Below are 11,331 nucleotides of genomic sequence, written 5' to 3'. Positions count from 1 at the left end.
TGTGTGTGTGTGTGTGTGTGTTCCCTTCCTCTTCTCCTCCTTCCCTCTCTCCTCCTTGGCGGTGTTAGGGATCTAATCCAGGGCCTCTTTCAAACAACTTACTGCCGAGCTATGACCTCACAACTCACCCTTTAAAAGTCCTGATTTTATAACTGACCAAGAGTAAAATAAGTGCATATGGAGGCTCCCCAGACATTGTAGCAATGACGTAGCACATATGCCTTTTTATTCATTATGTAAACAACGTTGTTTTTAATCTCATAGTACATATTACCAGCTTACAAACTCTGCAAAACAAAGTGAATTTGAAAAGCTCCTTTAAAAATGAATGGTCAGTTAGGTTATTTGCTCACTTGTGACACTTCTTTTGGGAAGGATGGATCAATAGAAAAAGAGACAATCTGATAAATTCATCAATCTGTTTAGTGGATTATATGAAACAGCAGCATGGCTTTCCAGAGCAACACTTTCCAAAGTCTGATCCACCATCCCAGGAGCCTGAAGACCTTTTCAGAGAGTCTGCAAGATCAAAACTCATTTTAAAAACATTATCTTGCATACCACCATAGAACCTTAATCTGGCGATGGATGGAGATAGAGACAGAGACCCACATTGGAGCACCGGACTGAGCTCCTAAGGTCCAAATGAGGAGCAGAAGGAGGGAAAACATGAGCAAGGAAGTCAGGACCACGAGGGGTGCACCCACCCACTGAGACAGTGGGGCTGGTCTATTGGGAGCTCACCAAGGCCAGCTGGACTGGGACTGAATAAGCATGTGATCAAACCAGACTCTCTGAACGTGTTGGACAATGAGGGCTGACTGAGAAGCCAAGGACAATGGCACTGGGTTTTGATCCTACTGCATGTACTGGCTTTGTGGAAGCCTAGTCTGTTTGGATGCTCACCTTCCTAGACCTGGATGGAGGGGGGAGGATCTTGAACTTCCCACAGGGCAGGGAACCCTGACTTCTCTTTGGACTGGAGAGGGAAGGGGAGGGGAAGTGGGGGATGGGGGAGGGAAATGGAAGGAGGGGAGGAGGTAGAAATTTTTAATAATAATAATAATACATTGGGTGGTGTCAGTCTTTTTACCATTGTTTACATTTGCCTTGTTTGAGCAACAGATGCCTTAGTACAGGCCAAGGTGTGTTAGTCATCACAGAGTTCACCATCACGCACTTGGAGTAAAGCAAAACCTAGGTCCCTTTCAGAACATCCTCAGTGAAGCAGTAAGATGACACACTTTGTGGAGATTATGAGGTTTTAGTCTGTGAGCAACAGAATACGCTCACAGGGCACTGGAAGCCAGTATACTTCTCTTCATCCAGGCCAAGCTGTTTTGATGGAATATTCTTTTCATCATTTTAATCGTAACACATAAATTACGTCCTTTGAGACCCATCAAAATAGGCTGGATAAGCCAGTCACAAGGGAAAGCTGGAGGTATTTGTTGCCAGAGTTCAAACTTTCAAGTGAAAATTAAAATTTTGGAAAGTTCATGTCTGCCACCACGAATCTGGAAGATTATCAATAATTACTAAAAAAAGTGAAAAACAAAATATACAATAAGTTGCAAGATCCGTGCAATCCAACAAGACATTATTTTTCCAAACGACTGTAATAGGGTGGGTTTACAAAATGGATAAAAGATGATTTAAAATAGAAATTGGACAAATGATTTTCAATGTGATAAATTGAAGAATTCATAGATGGGGTTTATGTTGTAAACCATCCTTCAAGCCACTTGCATTCATTGAAATCTGCAATTTTGTAGTATCAAAAGTAATACTGCATTTACATAAAAAGAGATTAAAACAGTCTTACTTTTCCAAATAATATGTATGAGGCCCAATTATCTTTTTATACTTTAGCCCAAAGTAGAAAGTTGAAATAGATGGAATGCAGAAGCAGATATGACAATCTAGTTATTTTCATTAACCCAGATGCTAATAGACCTGCGAAAGGAAAAATTACATCGCTAAACTTGTTTTAGAAAAATAGTTACTATTACTAGCAATGTTTTAACATGTAGTCGATTCACTTTTATTTTTCAAAGATTTGTTTACTTCTTTTATTTTATATGTATATATGCTTCACATATAGGCCTGTGTACCACGTACATGCTTGGTGCCCCTGGAAGCCAGAAGAGGGCATCAGATCTCCTGCGAATGGAGAACACTGTTCATGTGGGTACTGGGACTTGAACCTGGCTCCTCTGGAAGAAAAGCCACGGTGCTTTTAGATACTGAACCACATCTCCAGCTCCAGATTTATTGTTTTTCAGTGATCTCATAGGAAATTTTTTTTTAAACAATACAAATGTTTTATTTAAGAGTCGCACGTCATCATTGGCCAAGTGGTGGATACTCAGGACCCAGCAGGAAGGTCAGCGCAACCTCCGAGCCTCTCTTTCTGACTCCAATAGGGTGAGCACATCTCCCTCTCGAATGGGACCTTTGACGTTTCGGACGGTGGAGCGGCTGGTGTCATCCATAAATTCCACACATACCTGCGTGTCTCTGCGAACCGGTCCTGCCCAGCACTTTGGTTACCCTAGCGAGCTTGATGGGCTGCACGTGACTCATGTCCATGATGGCTGCGATCAGGCGGAGAGCGGGAAATATTTTTAAAAACATCTTTAGCTAAATACTTGTATGTGTACAATACATATGAATACACTGGTCTAAAAAGCAAAAGTTATCATGGAGATTGACTGGTCTCTAACAGTGACGTGTTGACTCAGTTTGAGCTTTCCAAGGAGATTAAGGGGTGAATTTCAAGGTAGAATTCACAAGCTGCTGTGCCAGGATTATTGAAAATTGTATTCATGGCAATCAGCGCCTCTCTGTGGCTTCAGTTCCCCTACGGTAAAACATGCTCCAAAAACATCCCACAGAAAATTCCAGAAACAAACAATGTACGTTCCGAATCGAACAGCATTCTAAAGAGCAATATAAAATCCCATCCTGACCTACCCACCTGACCTGTGGTTTCCCTCTCCAGTGTTTCTTGCTTCTCTGGCAGGTTTATGGGTCAGGCTGCTATGAGATCAACCGTTGAGTCAGTGTGTGAATACCAGCTTTGGTGCTATCAGTGGTTTGGGTCACCCACTGCGTATCTCAGAACACATAACTTCAGATAAAGGGAGATTGTTCTACAAATACAGAGAAAATAAATATCCATGGATCCTCTCCACATTCCTGAATGGAACTGGGCAGCATGGAGGGGCTAGAAAATCCCTGCTTCATACTGAGAAGGACACACAAAATCCTGAGCTGGTCCAGACACCAGAGATCTATGTCCAGGCTGGCTACATAATCATTCAAAACTTGAGATCCTTCTTGGAACTTCAATTTCTTACACCATTTATTGAGCCCATGAGTTTCCATGAAATGATGGCTGAGAGAACTTCAGACATCAGAACATCCCACGTGATGTCATTTCTTAAGTGTGTCCACAAAAATGAATGACTGCCAGGCGTGGTGACACGTGGTTTTGACTCCAGTGTTTGGGAGGTAGAGGCAGGAGGATTCCCTGTATGAGTTTGAGGCCAGTGAATGCTACAGAGCGAGACCCTGCCTCCAAAACAGAACAAAATGACTGAAGTACATGTTGGGCCACAGTATTCTTAACCTGTAAGAACAGTTCCAAGATCAGACTTTTTAAAAATACATTTAGGTTGATCTATTATCTATCAGTTCATAAAAACTCACTGGTGATACTTTTGTCCTTAATGTGTTTTAACTGAGTTCTGAACACAAAGTGCATTTTCTCAAAAGAGCAATATCTGAAAAATAAGTCCAAAGGAAAACATTAGAAAGATAAATTTAGACTGACCCCCAAAATAAATAACAGTTTACAACCCATATAAAATGTAGCTGAGAGTCAGGGGCCCCTGAGACATGAAAGCTTTTTAAAATGAGAGATGATCTTCCTGCTCCGGTGTTGGGGCAGGAAAGAGACATACAGCTCTTTAATGTTTCAGTCAGCCCCGAAGTCTTATGCTCCATTCCCTCAAACCCCTGAAGGCAAGGGCCAGCTCAACATCTGTAATCCTCACACAGAAGCAGTTCTTTCCGAATTTCAAAACTTGAAAGCAGAAACTTTAAGCTGTTTCTCACACAGATACTTTTCAACTGTTGCTGAGCCTCTGCCCTTCTTGGGAAAGAGCAGGGCTGTGGTTTCTGACATTGACTCCCTGTTAGACTGAAGCCATCCAGTAACTCCTGATAGGAGCCACGGTGTGTTTCTTCTTCCACTACAAATGCTGTGTATTGCCTAAGAAAAGACAATTACCCAGTTAAAAGGAAATGTGGACGAGCTGGGAGAGAGATCAGCTGGTAAAGTTCTTGCTTAGGTTCTGGGTTTGGTCTTCCCAGAGCTCATATTGAAGCCAACAAAAAAATGGTGATAGAATTGTAATCCCAGGGCTGGGGGGGGGGGTCAAAGATAGGTGCATCCTGGTGTCAATGGCCAGCCAGCCTAGCCTGCTTGCTGAGTCTCAGGCCAAGGAGAGGCTCTGTCTCAAAAAAGGGTCACACCTGAAAAATAACACCCAAGGGTGTTCTCTGGCCTTCATATGCATGAGTACACATGTATCTGCACCCCCATACACCTGCATGCACTCCCCATACACCTGCATGCACTCACCACACACCTGTATGCGCCATACACACACCTACATGCATCCCACACACCTGCATGCACCCCTCACACCTGCATGCACCCCACATACACCTGTATGTACCCCCACACCTGCATGTACCCCTCACAATCTGTATGTACCCCTACACACCTGCATGCATCACACACACACCTGCATGCACTCCTCACACAGCTGTATGTACCTCCCACACCTGAACGCACCCCCTCACAATCTATATGTACCCCTGCACACCTGCATGCACCCCTTACACCTGCATGCACCCCACACACCTGCATGCACCCCCTCACATCTGTATGTACTGCTGCACACCTGCATGCTCCCTGCACCCCTGCATGCACCCCACACACCTGAATGCACTCCCACACACATCTATATTTACCTGTGAACACCTGCATGCACCCCCATACCTGTATGAACCTCTGAACACTTGCTTGCATCCACACACACCTGCATGCACCTCCCCACACACCTGCATGCACCCCACACACACCTGTATGTACCCCTGCACACCTGCATGCACCCCCATACACCTGCACATCCCCACACACACCTGTATGTACCTCACACACACCTGTATGTACCCCTGCACACCTGCATGCACCTCCCCACACACCTGCATGCACCCCCATACACCTGTATGTATAGTCCCACAAGTGCACCTGCAGAAAAATAAACACTTAGAAATATGGCTAGTATTAACAGGTCATATTTATTGGATCTGTATAATCAAGTGCATATTTCAGCAGTGGTCCTAGCAGTTTGAAGAGGGTCAGGCACTAGCATATGCATTTACCATAAAAGGCAGCACCACAGGGAAGTGGGCATTTGTGCTTGGATCCAGTCCCGTGACCGAGCCATTCCAGGACTTGGGTTCTCACAGCTACTCTATTCTGTTTTCTTACCCACAGCACCAAAAGGAAGAATAATGATCCTGGGGAAGAAAGGAAGGGAAGCCCTTGAGGAAAATATTTAAGGACAAGTGACACTCTTCAGAAAATTAGCTTAACATTTGATAACACTTCTAGCTTTTATTAAAAACTCACTTGATTTACACTTGATTGGCTTAACATCTAGTTTAATTTGTTGCGCCTTCATTTACAAAGGGCAAAAAGCTGCCTTTACCTGCTCCCTTTGTAGCTGTATTGGGGCAAGCTCTTGGGATTTTTCAGTATGTTAGAGCTGTATGAAAACAACGGTGTTGGCTGGGAGATGGCTTAGTCAGCCACGCAAGTCCAAGACCTGAGTTTATAACACTGTTATAGACCATCAGACTCTGTTGTTTACAACATGGCCAGCTGTGGAGGTGTGTACTTACAGTCTGAGGTCCGAGAAAGCAGGGACAGGGGACTTCTGGGAATTCCAGGCCAGCCAGCTTAGCCTACTGTTAAGTTTCAAGGAAGCAAGAGACCCTAGATAGATGTGGCTTTCATATACATGTGCATACATCACCTGTACCCCTTGCACACACATGGACATGTGCACACACCTACCACACATACATACATACAAATATACATACATAATACAATGACCTCTGAGTTTATTCTCTATACTTAAGTACCACTGTAGCTCTTGTAGACAATATCTGAACAATATTTTCTTATCTTACATCTGAGAGGAATAGAGGGCTGAAGAAGCTAAGAGAATTATGCTTGAGGATTCATTTTAAGTAAACAGGGGCCGGGTGCTCTTAAAATGACAGCTTTTTTGTGTGTGTGTTGACCACCCCGCTCACCCTCACACTTCAAAGCAGAGACAGAAACCACTACTCTCATGTCTCTTTTTGTCTGTGTCCGCCAGCTCTTCCCCAGTGAGGGCCCTTCTAGCACTTGTATGCCTAACACTGACGTTTCTTTTCAGACTAAAACTTCCTGAAATCACGTGGGAATCGTGTGACCGTGGACTCGAGTGAAGCAGAATAAACGTGCTACAGAAACCTGACAAAAGAATCTAAGTAAAGCAGCTCAGGGGAACGTCAGCAGCTGAGGGGAGGGAGGGGAGAGATCGATGTCCTGGCAAGTATGCATTAGTTCCTTCGTTCCTTCCGGGGGACATCTTTCATTATTATTAAACTTCATCTCAGGGAGTAGAAGGGTTCTACTGGGGATTGCCAGTCAAAATTTATTAAAAAACAGTTGGATTATAGAATATCCGAGACAGAGCAGCTTTTGCTTAAAATTGAACACACGGTAAACAATCGGTGCGTACTTGGTGGCATGGCTGTGAAGCTCAAAGGAATTCAGCGGAAATATCTGTATGGCTGCAACTTAATCTATTTGTAAAATAAGTAGCCTTGTTCCGGTGTTTTTGCAATCATTCCCACCCGCTTTTCTCACTACACTGTCCGATTGGCATGACCGAACTGTTAAAGGACAGACACATATCCAGAGACGCACAGGGGTGTGGAGGGTTGTAGCTCAGAGGGAGGACACAACACCTGCCCTCCAAAAGCAGATGATCCAGATCTCTGTCTTATCCCATGAACTTAATATAAAATGTTAGGCAAAGTGCTTCCACCAATGAGAGTTTCTTTTCTCTTTTATTCAAAACAGATATTTTTCATATAATATATCCTGATGACAATTTCCTCTCCTACCCAAAGTTCCCCCAACCTCCCCTCCCATCCAGATACATCCCTGTGGTAGTTTGAATGTAACTGGCCCCCATCATCTCATAGAGAAGGACAGAAAGCCGGTGAACATGTAATTGATCAAGGGGACCGTGTTCGAACCAAACAAGAAGCAGAACGTGGCAGTTTGGCCACATAGTTCCAGTTTTAGAGCTAAGGATAGAAGAAATGGGTTATGGAATTTGCTCTGTGCCTAAAGAAAGCCACTGAGGGCAGGCATGTGTCGGGGGTGTTTCTGAATGGAGGTCTAATAGAAAGGACACTGCATGAAGCTGTGAAGTTGAAGCCCGCATTGCCTTGGAGAACCCAAGATGTTAGAGATGCCAGAATCATGGGATACCTGCTGAGAAGAGCTACTACCAGGAAGTGGAATCAGCCCAAGAGAAAGAAGTGTGTTGTAGTCAACAAAGCTGAACAGAGTTGAAGCTCTGAAGAGCATTTTGATATCAGACATGGAGATGCAGAGTCTGGAGTTTGCACAGCTGGATTTTAGTCTTGCTTTGGTCCAGCGTTTTCTCATTATGCTCCCTTCTCTTTGTTTTGGAATGGTAATGTATATATTGTGCGACTATATATTGGAATCATGTGATATGTTTTTTTATTTTTATTTCATAGTTGATTACAGTTAAGAGATTACATGAATCTCAGAAGAAACTTTGAACTTGGACTTATAAATATGGCTGAGACTGTGATAGACTATGGGGATTTTGAAGTTAGACTAAATGCATTTTGCATTATGATATTTTACAACCTTATGGGGGTCAAGGAGTGGAATGTGGTAGTCTGAATGTAATTGGCCCCCACTATCTCATAAGAAGTGGCACTATATTAGGAGGCGTGGCTTTGTTGGAGTGGGTATGTCCTTGTTGGAGGAAGTATGTTTCTGTGGAGATGGGCTTTGAGGTTTTCTATGTGTAGGATACCACCCAGTGTCCCAGTGGGCTTCCCGTTGCCTATAAGATGTAGGGCTCTTAGTTACTACTCCAGCACCATGTCTGCCTGCATACCACCGTGGTCCTCACCATGATGATAATGGACCTCTGAAAATGTAAGAAATCCCTCTGAATTAAATGTTTTCCTGATTCAGTCTAAAGATTCAATGGGACAGGATTACCCCTTTCAGTCTGAATATTTTGTAAAGGGTGGCCTGGGCCTTATCACACTTGGAAGATGAAACACACGTCCTCCAACAAGGACATACACACTCCAACAAAGCCACACCTCCTACATTATATAATAGGGTTGCTGGGCACTAGTAGAGACATATTGGTCCATATTTAGTGATGGTCCTTTTATACTAGTGTCTAGTCACCTGGGTTTGGGATAACTGTTATGCTAGATGATACTATCTGTTCTTGTCTTAGTTTGGTGTGTGTGTTGTTCCTTGGTTTCAAGCCTGTGAAAAACAGTAGTTCTTGCCACGTCTTCAGCAATGTGACCTATGTTTTGCCACTCCAATGGAAATACAGTCTTTCTAAAATAAATGCAGGGGTAAATAATTTGCTGTCTGCTAGACCTAAGCAAGGAGTCATGTGTCTTATTGCAACTAGCAGCCATGTTCCTGGCTGCCGGGTATCCTGATGGAAAAAGCATGTCTGTGAGACACAGATCTATGGTCTTTTGTAAGCTGCTAAATCAACCAAAGCTGCAGCCATGCTACATACATACTAACTGTTGCTCTATGAGATAATATATTTTTATTATTGCCTAAGTCAGCTCTATAACATAATTGATATTAGTAAGGAAACAAATGGAAACAATGAATTCATAAGATCTTTCAAAGTTCAAGGACATTAAATAAAAGTACACTATTAGAATACTAAGAAAATTGTCTCAGTCCATCTATAAAGGGGTGTGCAATATGCCTTATTGGGGTTCAAGCTTGTGCTGGTGAGTTTTTTGCTAATTTGGCACAAGCTAGAGTCATATGACAAGAGTGAATCCCAATTCATAAAATGTTTCTATTAGGTTGCCTATAGGTACTTTTGGGGCATTTTCTTGATTAAAGGTTTCTGTAAGAGTGCTTACCCCACTGAAGGGGGTACCACCACTGTGCAGGAAGTCTTGAGTTGTACAAAAGAAAAACAAACCAAGAAATCCACGGGTAACAAACCAGCAAGCAGTGTTTCTCCATATTCTCTGCTTCAGTTCTTCCCTCCAGATTCCTGACTTGAGATAATGCCCTAAGTTCCCTTCATGGTGATCCTGTAAGTCAAACAAACCCTTTCTTTCCCAAGTTGACCCTGGTCAGGGTTTTCACAGCAACAGAAACCTGACTAGGTCAAAATTCTTAGGCCTTGTAGCCAACACATAATTTCTGAACTGGGTGGTTGATATCTTTCAATTCATTTCCACAAACTACTTTCCTTAAGTCTTCTCTTCCTTTTCTTTAGAAGTACTTTTTCCATTAGGGGCGCAGTAGAGCTCAGTGGTAGAGTATTTTCTTTTCTAGCATACAAAAGTAAGGCTCTGGATTTGATCCCCAACCACAAAAACAAGCAATCAAGGGTTAATAAGTAAAACAGAGACAGAAATCTGTGAATAAAACCAGATCATCAAGATCATTTTTACTTAACTGTCCATTGGTGTGACACTGCTATTATATTCTCAAAGATCCCTGTTTATTTCCACAGAAGAGTTGCAAGCCTCTTGATTTAATTCCTTGCTGTGATTTTTATGTTGCCCTCCACCCATGGGAAATTATTATATTGTATATTAAATATATTATATACATTATATATACCAAATGTATCATAGTATGAATATTAGTGATAGTTGAGTAGTTTACATTTTAAATTAATAATATTGTAAAGTGTTCAGAAAGTAGATAAGGGGTATTCACAAAAAGTAAATTTGAGAGTTATTCACAAAAGCAAACTTTTTTCGGACACAGGGTTTCTCTATATAACTCTGGCTATCCTAGAACTTGTTCTATAGACTAGGCTGGCCTCAGACTCAGAGGTCTGGGATTAAAGCCATGCACCACCACCACCCAGACTGTGTTTGTTTTTAAATGACATTCTATAAACAAATTAATAGAAGCATACTTTGGATCATTGGCATCTTACAATTGAAACTGCTGGTCCAAAGCCCACAGCCTGAGCTATGTGCCTGCTTCCAATAGAGTCAACGCCAAGAAGGACTTCTTGAGTTGTTGCCAGGCAATAAGAAAAGAACGCTGGTGGCCCTGACACATGAAGGACCTCTCTCAAGGAAGGCAGAATGGCCTCTCACTAGGGTGTGTGAACTGGATGGTCCCAGGAGTCTAATTAGAGGGAAGTAGACAGAGAACTGAGTCATCTCAAGTTGTATCATCCCAAACTTGTATGACCTTTCATCTTAGCCAAAAGTCCCATATTGATGTTGCAAGTGGGACTTAATTTCAAACAGCACAACTCACTGTGTGAAATTAGAGGATGAGCTTGGCTTGTTTTTGCCACTTTGTATCCTTAATAAAATATATTAATCTGAAGTAGATGAATGTGTAATAACTGCACATGCCCTCATACTTATTAAGTATACATTTAAAAACATCTCAACTTTGTTCCTCACCAGAAACAAGTTACATGTCTCTTTATTCCTTGGTTTCTTAATAAAAGGAAATAATCATGTTATGAACCTATGTAGGTTTTGTGAGGATCGCTTAATGTAATGAATGAAGTACGCTCAGAAAAGTCCTCAGAAATATAGTAAGTACCCAGGGTTACATCTTCTTCTTTATTTTTACCAGTATTACAAATAAAGTTTAGGTCAATTTTAAAGGTTCATGGGGATATTTTTTCTTTGAAGATGTAGCTCTTCCCTTTCTAAGTCACTGTTAGAAGCTTGGAGAATGGTCTTTGGCTTTTCAAAAAACAAGGGTCCAGGTATTATAATCAGTCTTTTGGGGCTTATTTGTAGTACTTATTATGCCCCTAATCCATATTTTCCTTTCTTCTTTTGTTCATACCCTTAACTTACAAGCCCTTGTTCAATTTTATATGTTTTTTAGGTCTATCCCAAGTCCATTTGGAACAGAAAACACATAAAAATCAA

General features: G+C 42.1%; 1 pseudogene; it reads right to left on the bottom strand.

Moving 5' to 3' along the window:
* Positions 1-2,387: 2,387 nt before the first annotated feature.
* On the bottom strand, positions 2,388-2,592 carry LOC101984964 (annotated as a pseudogene).
* Positions 2,593-11,331: the final 8,739 nt, after the last annotated feature.

The sequence above is a fragment of the Microtus ochrogaster genome, chromosome 26, assembly GCF_000317375.1.
Source record: "Microtus ochrogaster isolate Prairie Vole_2 chromosome 26, MicOch1.0, whole genome shotgun sequence".
Lineage (NCBI taxonomy): Eukaryota > Metazoa > Chordata > Mammalia > Rodentia > Cricetidae > Microtus > Microtus ochrogaster.
The sequence above is the reverse complement of the archived record's forward strand: the minus strand, read 5'-3'. Positions and strand labels throughout refer to the sequence as shown.